This window comes from Diceros bicornis, chromosome 9, assembly GCF_020826845.1.
Source record: "Diceros bicornis minor isolate mBicDic1 chromosome 9, mDicBic1.mat.cur, whole genome shotgun sequence".
Classification (NCBI taxonomy): Eukaryota; Metazoa; Chordata; class Mammalia; order Perissodactyla; family Rhinocerotidae; genus Diceros; species Diceros bicornis.
Window position 1 is genome coordinate 10795534 of NC_080748.1, and position 18685 is coordinate 10814218.

Below are 18685 nucleotides of genomic sequence, written 5' to 3' on the forward strand. Positions count from 1 at the left end.
GGGCTGGGTGCGCAGAGGGTGGGAGCCAGGCTCTGCGCCTGGTATGGAATGTGAACTAATTGATCTTAAAGTTCACAATAATCGGATGGGGTCACCATCAACCCCATTTTATGGATGGGGAAGCCGAGGCTCAGGCCACTTACAAAACTTGTCCAAGGTCAAAGGGGCAGGAGGTGGTGGAGCCAGGATTCTGCTGACTCGCACTAGCAGTGGAGCAGCCGCAGAGAGAAAAAGCCTCCTTTCAAGCCAGACGGACCCAGGTTCGAATCCCGGCTCTACCCACACCAGCCACACCGTCTTGGGCACCTTTCTTGACTTGTGCGACCTCAGTTTCCTCATGTAAGTAACCCCGCCTCACAGGACGGCGGGCAAGATTAAAGCAGAAAATGCACCGACGTGCTTAACCCAGCGCCTGTGGCTTGGCCTCACTAAGGGAGGAAGAGCCAGAGCCTCAGAGCCTTCTCCAGCCGCCGCGAACGACCTCGGCCCCGGGAAGCTTCGGTCTGCTCAGCACGGTCCCGGCCGCACCGGCCTCCCAGGCGGCGCTCCGCGCCATCCTCACCCGGGAGGCGGCCGTCGCCTGGCGCGCCCTGGGCGCCGACACACGCGAACGCAGAGGTGCCACCGCCGGGACCCTCCCGGTCGCCTCCGCACGCACCCGCCTCCGCAGGCGGGACAGGCCTCTCTCTCACCTCCGGCGGGCCTCGCTCTCGCCTTCTCAGCCCTCCCCACCTGCCGTCACTTCCCGGCACTAAGCTGCCCGCAGACATGCCCACTGTGTGTGTGTGGGGGGGGGGCAGTTGATGGAGCAGCAGTTTCCAGCCCATTCCCTGGACTTTTGCCTCTGGGGGCAGAGGTCATGAAGGCCCACCCTCTGGGGAAACTGTACGATGACTGATATAGTTATTTAGAGTGCTCTGAACTCTGGGGGGTAGGGTTTATCATGATGATCATCGTCATTGGGACAGCAGATATAATTAACTCGCCGTATATTTTGTCCGGGAACCAAGTCTTTGAAAACCATTATTTGTCATTTTACAAGTTGGATGACCTCATGCTGGCCAGCTGCCAGCCAGGAGACTCAGAAGTGAGCCCAGGAGGGTCCTGAACTGCAGGCTCTGAGCATCCCCAAGGCGGAGTGGGGACAAACCGTCTCCTTGAGCCAGTAAGTACACAGCAACGCCAGAGTCAAAACAGCTCTTTCTCAGCTGTCGAGAGCCAGATGGCTCCCGCGGCTCAGGGAGCCCACTTCTCTCCTCCTTCCAGGGCGGCGGCCCACCTACATTTTCCCGCTTCCCAGATCACTGCAGTCGGAAAACCCACCTCGATGCTCTTTGAAAGAGCACTTAGTTATCGAATGCTAACTCTGTTCTAGGTGCTGAGGAAGATGGAAAGGAAATTAGACACTCTCCCTGTCGTTCACATAGTCGATGGTGGCTGTGGTGGCAGAGGGGTAAGCAGCAGCCATTTGAGGCAGGAGATGGGGGAACAGGAGGGGAACTGTGGTGACTATGGTGTTGATTTGAGGGGGATGCTGAGGGACACTTTGCCTTTCTTTCAGGGTCTCAGTGGCCCCCCCGAGGCGGGAGTCATGCCTTTTCTTAGAGGAGCCCCGACTTTGCAGTTCCAACACTAAATAGATCTACCAACGACTAAGGTTTGCAGTTGGTGAATGCAGAAAGGCAGGAGATGCTTCTGGGGACGGGTGGTTGGGACCACACACACACATGCACGCACACACGTCCCGTGCAGATACCTGCGCTGGTGTGGAGCACAGTGGTCCTGTGGGAAAGATACAGGCGAGGGAATCAAGACACCAGAGATCAGCTCTCGCATCTGCTACTTGGCCTCTGCTTCTCAGCCGACCAGTGGAAGAGTTCATCTTTGAGGTCCCTTCTGGCTGATTCCATATCTTATGCAACTTGGCAGGTATCACGTTATGAAGCTGAGGCAAATCAAAGGTCTTATATAGTGTTTTTTCTGAGATGCCTCCAGCGTTGCTGTGCACGCTGCACCTGTTCCCCCTTGGGTCCTTTTTTTTGCCTCTTCTTGGTAGTTCTGTCATTGCCTGAACTCCTTACGTGCTCCGAGTTCTTTGGAGATCTAACTTACGTGCTTGTGTCTCATATCTACTCAGAATCCTTGGGCTTCCTGAGGCAGGACTGAACACGATCACCCTCGTCTCAGCTGGAAGAGGGGACTGGGTGGGACTGGCCAACCGGCAGTGTGTGAGTGGTACCCATGGAGTGGTCTGCTCACCTACCCATGGCCCTGGGAGCACCATGCATTACCCTGAGAAGCCTCATGAGTGAAGGCCTCATCACCTCTTTATCAACTGAGTGGACACAGCTCCCGGCCAGGTTCCTGCCTGACGCAAAGTTTACAACTTACCTCACGCAATGAGGAGCTCAAGCCAGCGTGACTGTGTGACTGCTTCTTCTTAATAAATCACTCAGTGCAATTGCCAGGGACCATTCTTTCCCATTGATGTTTGATTTAGGGAAAGCAGACCTCTGCTGTGGACAGTCTTGGAGTAATTTGGTTCTAAAACAATGACCTAGAAGCAATCAATGGCACAGCCCTGTTAGAGAGATGGGACCTTTCATGATGTAGCTTTGAACAACTCAGAAATCATGGACCCAAGCTGTGGAAGAAAAATTCCCAGGTTCAGACCTACAAGATATTCTTAACTCCTTTGGATGGCACTCCTCCAAGCCCAGAGATGCTGCTGCAGAAGATTCCCCAGCATGGCATCCCCCGGGAGGGACGGGGTGCACTCCGGCCATGTCCGGCTGGTGATCGTCCAGCTCGCTGGAGGGTGTTCTCTGCAGAGCTTTTCACCTGTGCAGTGTATTATCCTGTTTGGAGCTCCTTTAAATTCAGACAATCCATGCTAGCATGGTACTCGCATTGTCACCTCTGGTCTGTTTACTCCCAGCTCTCTTTAGGGAGGAAAAGGCTGGAAACTGCGTCCTAATGGCCCAATTAGTCCTAATGCTGCGTAGTGTTGACTGTTTAGTTACCACCGTATTGTGTACAGAACTAATTGTGGTGAAAGCAAATGAATGGTCAGGAAACAAACAGGCTACTAGAAAATAATTACTTGGAGTGTTTCTCTTTAGTACCTGTGCAGCGGATTTCATTATAGTCAACAGCCTCTAAGCTGCTCGAAATAGTGGTATTTGTCATTTTCATAGAAACTTGATAATGACATTAATTTATCTTAATGGCCTGTTCTATTGTTATAAATAGTAAAATTAGCTTAAATTGTCTTGCTTTTGCTGGTTTTGGATGGCTGCAGAGGGCCCCGCAGCAGCCTACGAGTAGATAATTTGGTGTGCTTGACAGATTTCCAATAATTTGTTATGTGGAGCATGAGTAATGCTAGTACCATTAATGTTCATTTTCCTCTAAATTCATTACTGCCCTTTTCCCTTTTATCTTTTTTAATGTCTGGGCCATTTTTCTATATTTCAAGTGGAGCCACAGAGCCTATTCATATTCAGCCGGCTATTAACATTCTGCACATAGCGAACATCCTGCAGAAAACAACTCTTTATGAAATGATGAGCCTGGTCGCTATTTATGACAGAAAAACAGGCAGAATGGGGGGCTTACTGGTATCAGGGCCTGGGTATAATTAAGTCAAATGTAATTTTAAAGAAATTTAAATGTTTTCATTTTATGGCAAAGGTAAAACATACTCAAGGGAGAATCTAAGAAGGTGTAAATGCATTAATAACACTCACTCCTCCCCTTCGTGTCGCTCCTATTTCAACTTCATTTTATCAAACGTTAGTATGCAACGTTCCCCATCCATTCGATTCTAATTAATCCCTAAAAAATGTTACAACTAATTTCATTTCTGTAAACAGATATGTTGACATAATATCTGGAACGAACATGAAGGCTGTTTATCACCAGGAAAACTCCTAGAATTTAAGTTATTCACTCCCAGATGCAAATCTTGCTCTGTATTTCCCCATAGATTGGGAAAGACCACAAATCAGGTGCTCCCATCTTTCAGCATTTTCCAAGTACATCTCCTCTTCTTTCATGTCGTGATATGAAGGCTACCAAATAATAAAGGGGCAGATAGAGCTTTTTATCATTTTAATAACGTATACGTTTTGGTAACAAACATGAAAAAAAAATGTGTGCGATATTTATTCTGGACGAGGGAAAGAACACTGCGACTCAAAGCCAGTTTCTTTCTACAACTTGGGCAGAAGGACATTGAAAGCTCGGTGCTCACAGACACTAGTTCTTAGCCTGAGAACCACAACCCACCTCACTAGCACCCTTGCCCCAGGTTAAAATGCCCATGCGGGGTACAGTGAAAACATAAGCATATTTGGTGTGAAACAGGCTTTCCTATTGTAAATCGCATCTTTTAAAAAAGTGAACTTAACAAAAAAGAAAGATTGACTTTCTTATGATGCTTTGTTCTCAAGATAAGGGAGAGTCTCCTTTCTGTAACTGCAAAACTCGTCCCCGTGGTCCCAGAGGGGAGTGCCGAGGAAAGAAGATGCACGAATTAAGTTAATGAGACCCTGGACACTTCTGTCAAACCCCAAATCCCCAAATAACAACTTTCATCACGTTGAAATAGAAAATCAACATTTAAAGAACTTTTCCTGTTCATGAGACAAAATTATTTCTTTTTTCCACTGATAACAAACAGATTTTAAAGCAGCCTGTACAGTAAGATCACCCAGATGTCCTCCTGAGTGTATGCCCAGCCTCTTCAAATCTGGGGAGGGATGGAAGATAATGTACTAATAATGTGATATATCAGAGGTGCAATTCATAAAATATTTATCCTAAAGCAGAAAATGTGTCTGTCTGCTTGTTCATTTATAAAATAACAGTTTAGAGGAATTAGGTACCAGCTAAATCCCTTAGTCAATGTGGTTGGTTTCACCCAGAGTCCATTAGACTGGGTTATGTATCTGCTAAGGAAGACGCAGCCTGTCAATGGTGCATAATGGATCATGAAAGATAAATGGAATTAGGCAATTGAATAATTGGAGTAGTGCCCACCAGAGTGGCTGTAAGTAAAGGGCTGCAGGGATTTCCATTAGAAACCTCCATTTCAATGGTTAGAAATCCATCTGGGAAAATTTGGCTGATGCTGAAATTTAGTGCCCAATGGGGAACTAAGGGGAAAGAATCTCCCCAGGGGGCATCCCGGTACCCAAAAGCCAATGTTGGGTGATTTAGGAGCCACGATGCTGGAAAGATTGAGCCCTGCCGCCTTCCCACACCTAAGTAAGTCTCCCAAGCACCAGATTGGATGGAATTGAACATTTCCCTGGAGAGAGGGAGGTTTGATCTGCTCCTCTATCCTCCAGCTTGGAGTACTCAGAGATGCCTTAAGGAAAGGCTGTGCTGTTAAGTGGTGTACCCCAGGATTGTGGAGTATACAACCTACACAACTGTCCTCAGCCACCCTTCAAGGGCCACATCTCCAAGACTTAGCACAGTGCTTGGCACATAGGGGCTGCTCAACAATATCTGATTAATGAACAAATAAATTATTATGAGCTTTACTGAATTCAATGAGAAACAAGAGAATACAAATTGCAAACAAAGGTGGCCCCAGGCTTGACAGACAAGGTTAGAAGAATAGGTGCACCTTTCTACAGATGCATTGTGAGAAGAGAATAATGTCTCTGGGCCATTTTTAAGAAACCCAGAATGCATTTCTTCACTCAGCAAGTATTTATTGAGCAGCTACAATGTGCCAGGCTGTGCTAAGCAGTAGGAATACAAAGACGGAGCACAGGCTCCTGTCTTGAGGAGCTTTGTGTATCCTGGGGGGACATCAGCGGGAAGAGAGGACTGCTCCCAGTGCAGGGGGCGCTATGAAGGAGCCCCTCAGTCAGCTTGGAGACCTGAGGAAACAATGGACACGTGTGTGCAGTAAAACCCACACAGACATTCAAATATGCCTGTTTTAATTCAACAGGATCTAGCTGTAGTCTGAAAACTATTGCTGGAAGGAAAGCAGGTTTTTATTAAAGGTGTGGCTACATGTAGCGGGGAAAGCAAAATCCCGGGGCCCAGGCTTGGCCTCTTATTAGCTGGGTGACCTCGGGGTCACTGACGGTCTTTAGGCCCCAGTTTCCTCAGCGTTCATGGAGCTGATGACTGCCACCTCACAGGGTTCTGGGGATCAAGTGAGAGACAGTACACTCGACTGTGCTGTGAACTTGAGTGTACACGTTCTAGTCGTGGCCGTCACTGCTTACTGGAAACCCAAACAAGTCCACATAGCTTTCATTCATTACACACACACACATCCTGTCATATAGCACACACGTTGGAATTTGGTCATGTCAGCCCTATTTTACAGAGGAGAGGGTGACTTTCGGTGGCTCAGGAATTTCCTCTAGTTCGATGGCTGGTGACTAATGACACAGGCAGGACTCAGACTCCGTCTACGCAGCACAGAGGCCCTCGGGAGGCAGGGCGTGTTTGGCCTGCACAGAGGGGAGATCCTGGCACAACAGGGAACGCGCTGGCCGCGTGCATATAGACAGTCTCCACACGCAAACCCCTGCCCCGGGAGAGATGCACCGAGGAACAGATGCTCCCGAGGAGACGCCGCTGGGGCTGGGGTGCGACAACTCGTGGCTTCAAAGAGCAAGCCCTGCTCGCAGCTTCCTGGGAGGGCGAGATGGCCCCATTGCTGTCCAAGTATTTGCTTTATTAAAAACTTTGCCCAGAGCCCCCCATAAATGATTCAACAACTCGCAAGGTCCTGTTCCACACAGAGACACGTTTATATCTCAGTTACGCCCGTCCTCGTTTGTCCTTGCCTCTTCCCGCCTCCTGTCCCGAGCCTGTCCTCACCACGCACTGGTTGCCCATCTCTCCTGCTGCCTCTAAATCCTTGTACTAGCGACCATTTCTGACTTCTCTGTCTCCGCCAGTCTCTTGCCCCCAACTCCTTCATGTCAGCCTAAAGATGTGCTCAGTCTACCCCATCCTAAAAATAAATTACTTAAAAAATAATCTTTCAACCATTCTGTTGTCCTCAGCTACTGCCTTAACTTTCTAGCCTCCCAAGACCATCGCCTTTTCCTAGAGAATCCAGCAGTGTTCTGCTCCTACCCCTCCCTTGCTGTCACTCTTCAACCCAAGGCCTGCCCGCTACCAGGCAGGGTCTACTTTTGCTCTGGTCGCTGATTGCCTCTACCTCCAGATCCACTCTCCTCACCTGTCTCCACAGCAGCAGACGCTGTTGCCCACGCCCTCTGCCTATTCTCCCTCAGCCTCCCCACGACCCTCCCCTGGTTCTCCACAAGCCCCTCTACGTCTACATGGATGCCTCCTCCTCCTCCAGCCCTTGGAAATGTGCTATCCCCTAGGACTTTGTCCCGTGGCCTCAACGCTGCCTGCTCCTCACGGGCGATCTCGTCTGCTTCAACTGCCCTCTGCTGACGATGTCCAGGTCTACGAGCAGACTCCACTTCTCTCAGTCTGTCCTTTCTAGCATTTTTTTCCTTCCCTTCTTCCCTGCGTTTCTCTTTCCCTTTCTAACATTTATTCAGTGCCTGCCATGTGTCTGGTCCTATGCTTGGCCCTGGATACAAAGAGAGACTGAAGGGGGGACCCACTCCACTTCCAGACCTGGGTGTTCCTTGCTGCCTACTGCCACCTCCCCAGGATGTCCCTCTCACGGCTGCCTCAAAAGCAAAGTGAGATCATCCAGGCACCCCAGCCTGAAACTTTAGAAACCTTCTCACTTTCCAGCTCTCCTTCACACTCCACGTCTAGCCCATCACCCAAGCCCATTCAATCTCATCTCAGTAACATGCGTTCTTCCTGCTGCCACTGCCTTATTCCATCCCCCAGATTCCCACACTGGAACTCCTGCAGGAGTCCCCCAACTGCTGTCTCTGCTCCAGCCTCGCCCTCCACTCTGTTTTCCATACTGTCCCCCCCAAAAGAGGTCTTTCTGTAAAGCAAGATACATGATTTGTTCTCTCAATCCTTGTTTTTGAGTGCCCTCTATATGCCAAACATGGTGCTGGGCACCGGGGATGCAGTCGAAGACGAGCAGGTGGAATGCCTGCTCTCAGGGAGCTTACATTCCGGGAGAAGAAGAGACACATCATGGTGGGGGTGGAAGTCACAGGACAAGTGGTTCCAGCCACACTCGTGTCCGGGAACTTCTGGGGCTCTGATCGGTACAAGCCCAATCTCCTTAAATGACAAGCCAGCTCCTGCCTACATTACCAGGGTCATCTGCTGCCATCCCTCACGGTGTCCTTTGCACTCACCACACTCAACGTCTCACCAGTCCTTGAAGACACCAGGCTCTTTCAGGTTTCCACACTTAGGTATGCTCCTTTTGGCCAGGAAATTCTCTACTCATCTTTTTAAAAAAATTGTATAAAATACATGTAATATAAAATTTACCATCATAACCATTTTTAAGTGTACAGTTCAGTAGTGTTCAGTACATTCCTATTGTGTGTAGTCAATCTCCAGAACTCTTCATCTTGCTAAACTGAAACTCTGTACCCATTAAACACCAGTTCCCACTTCCCCCTTTCCTCAGCCCCTGGAAACCATTATTCTATTTTCTGTCTCTATGAATTTGACTACTCTAGATACCTCATATGAATGGAACCAATAGTATTTGTCTCTGTGATCGGCTTATTTCGTTTAACATAATGTTCTCGAGATTCATCCATGCTTTTGTGTGTGTCAGAATTTCCTTACTTTTTAAGGCTGAATAATATTCCACGGTAGGGATATACCACATTTTGTTTAGCCATTCCTCTATTGATGGACACTTGGGTTGCTTCCACATCTTGGTTATTGTGTATAATGTTGCTATGAATGGCAGTGTGCAAATATCTCTTTGAGACCTTGCTTTCAATTCTTTTGGGTATGTACCCAGAAGTGGAATTGCTGGATCATATTGTAATTCTATTTTTAATTTTTTTGAGGTAACTCCATACTGTTTTCTGTAGTGGCTGACCATTTTACATTCCCACCAACAGCGCACAAGGGTTCCAATTTCTCCACATCCTTGCCAATACTTGTTATTTTCTGTTTTTTTGATAGTGGCCATCCTAGGTGTGAGGTGGTGTCTCATTGTGGTTCCACTCATCTTTTAAGACCTAGCTTAAACTTCTCCTCTCCTGCTAAAATTCCCCCATTTTCCCCAAAGAGAGTTAGCATCCTGTGTGCCCTCCTGACACCTGTTCCCAACTCAGTCACACTTTGTGAGGTTCTGTATTTATTTGCTTACCTGTATTCTCCACAGGATTTTCAGTTCCTGGGGGGTGGTTCCATTCAGTTAATGAGGTGTCCTCAGCATTCGGTACACAACAGGTAATTTAGAAATGTTTGTTGAATGAACAAAAAAATGTTTTGTCACTCATCTTTAGCATAACGTTTTTGTTGATTTGCTGGTTTTAATTTTTTATAGAGCTGTAACTTACATAAGTGCACATTAAGATTATGGTTGCAGCTCAATGAATTTTTATATATGTTTATACTTGTGTAACCATCATCCAGATCAAGAAAGAATGTTTCCTGCACCCTAAAAATTTACCTAAAGCCTCTTACCAGTCAAATACTTACTCCCCAAAGTAACTCTTTTTTTTTTTGACCCTCAAGTGCTTTGCCTGTTCTTGAATGTCATATAAATGGAATCATACAGTACATACTCTTTAGTGTCTGACTTCTTTCACTCAACTGAATATCTGAGAGATTCATTTATGTTGCTGTGTGTGTTAGTGATTCATTCCTTTTTATTGCTGAGTAGTATCCCATTGCATGAATGTACCACAGTTCATTTAGCCATTCTCCTTGGTGGACATTTGGGTTGTTTCCAGTTTTTGGCTATTGTGAATAAAGCTATTACAAACATTCTTAGCTATTGCAAATAAAGATGCTGTATGTATCTTGTAGATGATGTATACACTCATTTCTCTGTGTGTAAGCCTTAGAGTGGAACTGCTGGGTTATATTGCACAAGTATGTTTGGCTTTAGGAGGTAGTACCAAACAGTTTTTCAAAGTGGTTGAACTCCCACCAAACAGTGTATGAGAGTTCCAGTTGCTCCCTATCCTCACCAACACTTGATATTGTCAGTCTTTCAATTTCAATCATTCCGCTAGTTGAGCATAGCTTTTTCATGATCTTTAATTTCAAATTTTTCTTTGTAGCACAATTTTTATTTTTATACTGATATTTTAAAATTTATTATAATTTCTCTACTTATTAAATGTCAATATATTTACCTCCTTCTACATATATTTGAGATACATATTTAAACATTTTTTTAAGTTGTTGTTGTTGTTGTTTTTTTAGCAGCGCTTTTAAAGCATAATGATTTAAGCGCTGAGCAGCAGCACGGAGTCAAGAGAGGCCTGGCCGGAGACTGTAGGAGCATGAACCCTGCTCAGCCACTTGACTGCTGTGTGGCTTTGGACAAGTTTATACAAGCTCTTGGTAACTCAGTGTCCTCATCTGTAAAATTGAGATAATAATAGAACATGCCTCATGAAGTTGTTATTAGGATTAAATAAGTTACTGCACTGAGAATAACCCCTGGCCCTGGGTTAACACTTACTAAATATTAGCTATTATTGTCATTAAATTTCTTCGGTGACATTTACTTAAAGTTACTTCCTTTCCCATTGTTTTCTTACATGAGAGTAAGAGCTCTCATAAAGTTTAGACATATATCTGGAATCCATGCTTTATTTTATTGGTTATTTTTTCTGTTCTTAAGCCAATGTCATACAGCCTTATTGATTGTCATTTGGTAACATATTTTATCATTATCTGGGAAGTGAATTCCCCTGATTCTGCTTTTATTTTCCTTCTCCAATGCAATACTCTTGCCTATTTATTTTTCAAGATGGACTTTTAGTACAATTTCTGTGAGAATTTTAATTAACTGTTGAACTCTATAATTAATGGCAGGAGTTTTTTGATCTTTACTGTTTCAAATCTTTCTAGCCTGAAACAGAACCCAACACACAACTTTTCAAAACTTCCTTTATTTCTCCCACAAGAATTTTATAATTTTCTTTCAACAGATCTTGAAATTACCACACCAGGTTAATTTCCAAGATTTAAAAATTAATCTTTAAAACTTTTGTGAATGGAATTTCCTCACTCACCATGTTTTCTGTTTATCCCTTGTATATTAGAAAGGAATTGATCTTTGTGGATTTACATTTTGTGCATCACTTTTGGGAACCCATTGCTGATCTCCAGTAGTTTTCTGTTTGGTGAGGAAGATAACGAATGACAGTGGGAAGAGCATGGGCTTGGGAGCTGACAGGCCAGGCTGTAAATACATCTTCTCTCACAACCTGTGTGTGAGACTTTGGGCAGGTTGTCATCTTCCCGGAGCCATGGGGTCTTCACTGGTGATGGGGGTAATAGCTAGGGAGGACTTATGCTGGAACTCCAGAACTTCTTTCTTTCTTAAAAATCATCTAAACTGCTGGGTATACACCCAAAAGAATGGAAAGCAGAGTCTCAAAGAGATATTTGTACACCCATGTTCATAGCAGCACTATTCACAACAACCAAGAGGTGGAAGCAACCCAAGTGTCCATGGATGAACGGCTAAACAGAATGTGGTATATCCATACAGAGGAATATTATTCAGCCTGAAAAAGGAAGGAAATTCAGACATATGCTACATCACGGACAAACATTGAGGACATTATGCTAATTGAAATAAGCCAGTCACAAAAAGACAAATTCTGTATGGTTCCACTTATGTGAGATACCTGGAGTAGTCAGATCCATAGAAACAGAAAGTAGAGTCATGATTGCCAGGGGCCTGGGAGAGAATGAGCAGTTGTTGCTAAATGGGTCCAGAGTTTCAGTTTTGTAAGATGAAGAGCTCTGGAGATGGGTGGTGGTGATGGTTGTACAATGTGAATGTACTTAATGCCACTGAAATGTACAATTAAAAACGGTCAAGATGGTAAATTTTATGTATATTTTACCACAACTAAAAATAATAATAATTTTTAAAAAATCATACAAGCTGGAGTTGGCATTCTGGAAACACATCCTTAGCAGATGGGAGTTATCAGTACAATGAAACATATGCTATGCATTAAAAAAACGTAGCGCTCAAAGCCACTTACAAATGTTTAATTATACACATTTTATATCTCCTGATGTGTAATAAAGGGAATCGTATTTGCTCCTTTCATAAGTTAGCAAGTTGGAGGGAAAGTCAGTCCTTCCGCCATCCACAGTGGGGTGGAGGTGGGGGTGGGAATACCAGGTGAGCGAAAGGAAGACACAAAGCTGCAAATGTAGTATAATCCCGTTTATAACAGTAACAAAATTCACATGTAGCATTTGGTGAGTCTTTGTGCTAAACATTTTGTAATCAATATTTCATTTAACATTCATAGCACCCAGAGGCAAAAATTATTCCAATTTTCCCAGCAAGAAAACCGAGGTTTAGGGATGTCAGAGAGACAGACAGAGAGAGAGAAAAAGAGAGAGAGAGAGAGAGAGAGAAGCAGTGGTATATTTTTTGTTCCTGCAAATAGGGGCTGTTATTTCTGGGTGAATTCTTACAGTTTTACAATCAAAGAGGAGAGAATGGTAATTCTCTCCCAGATTCACTTTGACAGATCCCATGGAAGAAGACTGATGGGCCTGGCATGGGTCCTTTCCTGAGGCAATCATGGTCAAGGGAGGTGGAGTGATATGATTGGCCAGCGAGAGATGGGCCCTTACGTCAAACAAACACCCTTGTCTTCTTCCTGACTTTAAGGGAGATGCATCTGATCTATCACCATTAAAAAGCACAATTGACAAAAGAAAAAATAGATAAATTGAACTTCATCACCGTTAAAAACTTTTGTGCTTCACCATCAAGAATGTAAAAAGACAACTCATAGAATAGGGGACAAATATCTGCAAATCATATAATCTGATGAGGGACTTGTATCCGGGATATATAAAGAACTCTTACAACTCAACAAGAAAAAGACAGACAACCTGAAGGATTTGAATACAGTCACGTGCCTCATAATGACATTTTGGTCAACAATGGACCGCATTTATGACAGTGGTCCCATGAGATTATAATGGAGCTGAAAAATTCCTATCACCTGGTGACACGGTGGCCATTGTAAGGTCATAGCACAATGTATTACTCATGTGTTTGTGATGATGCTGGTGTAAACAAACCTACGTGCTACCAGTCATATAAAAGTACAGCACATACAATTATACACAGTGCATAATACTTGATAATGATAATAAATGACTATGTTACTGGTTTATGTATTTACTATACTATAAGGCTATACCATCTAGGTTTGTGTAAGTATATTCTATGATGTTCACACAATGACAAAATCACCCAACAATACATTTCTCAGAACGCATCCCTGTCATTAAGTGATGCATGACTGTACACATTTTTCTGAAAAAGATACACAAATAGCCAATAAGCACATGAAAAAATGCTCAACATCATTAGTCATTAGAGTGGTGCAAATCAAAACCACAACGAGATACCACATCATACCCACTAGAATGGCTGTAATAAAAAAGAATGAAAATAACAAATGTTGGTAAGGAGGTGGAAAATTGGAACTCTCATATATTGCTAAAGGGAATATAAAATGGTGTAGCTGTTTTGGAAAACAGCTTGACAGTTCCTCATATTTGTAAAAAATTTGTACGTAAAGGTTCACAGTAGCATTATTCACAATAGCCGAAAGTAGAAACACCCCAATGTCCATGAACTGATAAATGGATAAACAAAATGTGGGATATCCATACAAAGGAATATTATTCAGCCATAAAGAGGAATGAGGTACTGATACATGCTACAGTGTACATGAACCTTAAAAATGTAATAGAAGTGGGGCCGGCCCAGTGGCGCAAGCCGTTAAGTGCGCGCTCTGCTGCGGCGGCCCGGGGTTCGCTGGTTCGGATCCCGGGCGCGCACCGACGCACTGCTTGGTAAGCCATGCTGTGGCGGCGTCCCATATAAAGTGGAGGAAGATAGGCACCGATGTTAGCCCAGGGCCGTCTTCCTCAGCAAAAAAGGAGGAGGATTGGCGGATGTTAGCTCAGGGCTGATTTCCTCACAAAAAAAAAAAAAAAAAAAAAGTAATAGAAGTGCAAGAAGCCACTCATAATAGATCTCATATTGTATGATTCTATTTATATGACATTTCCAGAATAGGTAAATCCACAGAGATAGAAAGTAAACTCATTGTTGCCAGGGTAAGAAGGATTGAGGATTGATTGCTAATGGATACATGGATTCTTTTTGGGGTGATGAAAATGTTCTGGAATTAGTCGTGATTGTTACACAACTTTGTGAATATACTGAATCGCATACTTTAAAAGAGCAACTTCTGTGATCTGTGAATTTTCTCAATTTAAACAATTAAAAAGCAATTGAATTTCTATGCATCAGCAATAAACAAAAAATATAAAAATATCTTATGTACAATATCAGCAAAAGCATAAAATATGTAAGAGTAAATCTAACAAAAACAAATTTTTTTGCAGAAAAATTGAAAGGCATTGAAACATTTTATTTTTTCGTTTTAGCGGTTTTTAATGAAAGTTGTATATAAGATTTCTCTGTTCCTGCATCTTCTCAATTGTTTCTTCCTTATATTTGCCTCTTTCCTTTCCTCTTGACGGGATGCCACGTGGACACGCGCGCCGTCAGCCTTCTGCCGCTGCACTCTTTCAGTAGAGATGACCTGTTTCTTCTTGTAAACCTGGACAGCGCTGCCGGTCCGCTGACCCTTGTAGTATGCTCGCACAACTGGAACTTCATCATCCTTTCCGACGGGCACAGATAGAACACTGTGCTTCCGTCTCAGCTCTTTGAAAAGAGGGGGCCCGTAACCCTCCTGCGAACGTGGGAAGGTGCACTGAGATGCCTTTTACGGGTCTTGCTCTGGTCAGAAATCACAAAGAAATTGAGCTTCCTTTTGGCCACTAGTGCCTCAGTGATGACCACAAAAGGGAAGACTTGAAACATATTTTAAAAGAACAAAATAAATGGAGAAAAATGAAGTTCATGGATGGAGAATATTAATATTGTCAACGTAATGTTGTAAAGATGTCAATTCTCTCTGAATGATCTCAGTGCAATTCCAATCAAAATCTCAACAGGCTTTTTCTAGGCACTTAGAGAGCTGAATCTAAAATTTTATGTAGGAGTGAAGAACCAAGAATAGACAAAGAATTCTTGAAGAAGAAAAAAGCAGAGAGACGTTCATATCAAATATAATGTCTCATTACACAGTTATTACCATAGGAAAAAAGTGAAATTGGATCCCTACCTGACACCACACATAAAGGTCAATTCTGATGGAAGATAGACTTTAAATGTGAAAGGCAAAACCTACAGATAGGAGATGATCGTAACGACAGGCATAAGGAAGAGTTTCTTCAACAAGTTCCCCAAAGTACTAATTATAAATGAAAGGATTGATAAATGCAACTACATTAAAATTAAGAACTCCATTCCTCAAAAGACAATATAAAGGGAATTAATAAATAATTCACACAAAACACACAGCGGTGTCCTGTATTGGCTCCTGAAACAGCAAAAGGACATTGCTGGAAAAACTGGTGAAATCCGAATAAAGTCTAGAGTTTAGTCAATGATAACATATACCAATGCTGGCTGCTTTGTTGTAGCAAACGCACCTTGGTAGTGTAAGACGCAAGCATTAGGGGAAACTGCATGAGGAATGCATGGTAATTCTCTGTACTACCTTGACAACTCTTCTGTACATTTAAGACTGTTCCCAAAAAGAAAGTTTATTTACAATCTGGGAATTGATTTTTACAATATATGTGATCAATGACAGATTAATTTTAAAGAGCTACAAAAAAAATCACACCACTCAACAATAAAATGGGCAAAAGTGATGTACAGATATTTTTCAGAAGAGGAAAACTAAATGGCAAATAAACTTAAGGTAAGATGACAATCGCGTCTTACTAAGCAGACAACAGTCAATTGATGCAACAATGCCATCCCATCTCAATCAATCCTCTTCTAAACTGCAGGTAGGAACGGAAACTGGTGCAGCCACTCAGGAAACAATTTGAAGGCCCAGCAATTCCTTTCCTAGATACATGCCCTAGAGCCGCTCTTGCACCTGGGTGCCTACAGGCATTTGGAGGAATGTTCACAGCAGCACTGCTCATAATAGTAAAAAACTAGAAATGACAGAAATGTCCGTCAATAGGAGAATGGATAAGTAAATCCTGGTGTGATCACACAATGGAATATTATACAGCAGTGAACATGGATGACTGTCAGCAGTATGCAAAAGTAAGGATGGGGCCGGCCCCGTGGCTTAGGGGTTAAGTGATCTAGCTCCGCTACTGGCTGCCCAGGTTCAGATCCCAAGCGCGCACTGACACACCGCTTCTCCAGCCATGCTGAGGCCGCGTCCCATATACAGCAACTAGAAGGATGTGCAGCTATGACATACAACTATCTACTGGGGCTTTGGAGAAAAAAAAGGAGAAGGGTTGGCAATAGATGTTAGCTCAGAGCCGGTCTTCCTCAGCAAAAAAGAGGAGGATTAGCATGGATGTTAGCTCAGGGCTGATCTTCCTCACATAAAAAAAAAAAAAAAGTAAGGATGAATCTTAGAAACAATGTTGAATCCAAAATAAGTCTCAGAAGAGCCAATATATAGTATAATATTTTATGACATTCAAAAACAAGCAAAATTAAACTTCATATTATAAAACTATAAATAAAAAAATAAGGAGTTGATAAATAGAAAATTTAGGATAGTGGTTACCCCAGGATTGAGGATGAGGCAGGGGGATGGGTTCAGGGAGAGACACTCAACTACTTTTATTGACCTTGGTGACATTCTTCTTCTCGGGCCAGGTGGTAGGTTCATGGTGTTCACTTTATTACTATGCATCATCTTGTCATATGCATTATTTTGTATCTATTAAATGTTACAGAGAGCCAGCTCTGATGATCTAGTGGTTACAAGTTCGTTGTGCTTGGCTTTGGTGGCCCAGGTTCGATTCCTGGTTGTGGAACAATACCACTCGTCTATCAGTAGTCATGTTGTGGGGGCAGCTCGCATGAAAGAACTAGAAGGACCTAGAACCAGAATATACAACCATAGACTGGGGCTTTGGGGAGAAAAAAAAAAGAGAGGAAGATGGCAACAGATGTTGGTTCAGCGCGAATCTTTCCCAGCAAAGAAAAAAAACTATAAATGTAAAAAAAAAAACCCACAGAATTTAAAAAATTATAAAATAGTCTTACAGAAAAATAAGCAGTGGGCAGAGCAAGCATGTTTCCAAAATTTATGATGAGAGGGGTTTTTTTTTGTTTTTTTGTTTTTTGTGAGGAAGATTAGCCCTCAGCTAATGCCAATCCTCTTCTTTTTGCTGAGGAAGGCTGGCCCTGGGCTGACATCCATGCCCATCCTCCTCCACTTTATATGGGACGCCATCACAGCATGGCTTGACAAGCGGTGCATCGGTGCACGCCCGGGATCTGAACCTGCGAACCCAGGGCCGGCAAAGCGGAGCATGCGAACTTAACTGCTGTGCCACCTGGCCGGCCCCTGGGGTTGTTTTTTTTTTTAAACACTAGTGTTTCTAGAGGAAAATGGAATCTTTAAAGTCTTCAAGAGACAATGGAAGCATCCACATGTCTTCTCAGCTGCAATTTATGCCAAGACTATAGAAAAGACCGCTGATCTTAGTCAATTTATCTCAAGGGCATGGTGGGTGGATTAATGTGAAAATGTCGTTCAGCCTCTCAACAAACCTTCACTAAGAACGTGAGCTGTGCCCGCTGGTGCTCCAAGGGTTGCCGAGAGGGGAGGGACCCAGGTCAGCCTGTGAGGAGCATATAGGGAGTTGGCTACACTAGGAAAATATCCCAGGGAGCCAAAGAGGATCTTTTCGGAACACAAGCAGATCACATTATGTCCCTTGCTTACCCCCCTTCAAGGGCGTTCCCTGGGCCCTGGGATTAAGTTCAACTTGGTCGTGGGCAAGGGTTTCCCTTCTCTGGTCCCAGACCTCACCAGCTGTCTTGACATGAGTACAGCCATGTTTGGCCGCTCCATTGACCTACAGCCACCAGCACAAAAAGAAATATAAAAGCTGCTTTCTGTGTGGTGGGAACTGGCCCTTCTCCCACGGAGAGAGTTGCAAGTTGTAACATTTCAAGGCTCTTGGAGCGTGGTAGCACGGGATGGACTGGCCATCTGTGCCGGGCTAAGACGATAACCAAAGAGAACAATGCACGTACACAACTACTGGGCTGGGACGTCAGCCAAGGGGCTCAGTGCACGTACGCCACTGATAACCATTGGTGCATGGGAACACTAGATGCTTGCTCTGCAAACTCTGTAACTGCTTATATAAACTGCTGGAGACTGAGACCCGGTGAGAGTTCCACCTGTGGAAGGGACGCCTTGCCCAGGACGTGTGATCCTGGGTCAGCCGTGTCGATTGACAGGATTCTCCCGGCAGTGGGGGGTGGATGTTGTGAGTAATTGATTTACTGTGAAGTAACTGATTTGATGTGTTCTCTTTTCGGTCAACCTGGTGTTTCTCTTTCCGGTTGATTTGTGTCATTTCCCTTCAGTCGATCTGGTGTTTCCCTTTCCTATTGATCTGATGTTTTTCC

At 44.0% G+C, this 18685-nt stretch overlaps 1 pseudogene; it reads right to left on the minus strand.

Moving 5' to 3' along the window:
* Positions 1–14595: 14595 nt before the first annotated feature.
* LOC131410389 (large ribosomal subunit protein uL24-like) lies at positions 14596–15031 on the minus strand (annotated as a pseudogene).
* Positions 15032–18685: the final 3654 nt, after the last annotated feature.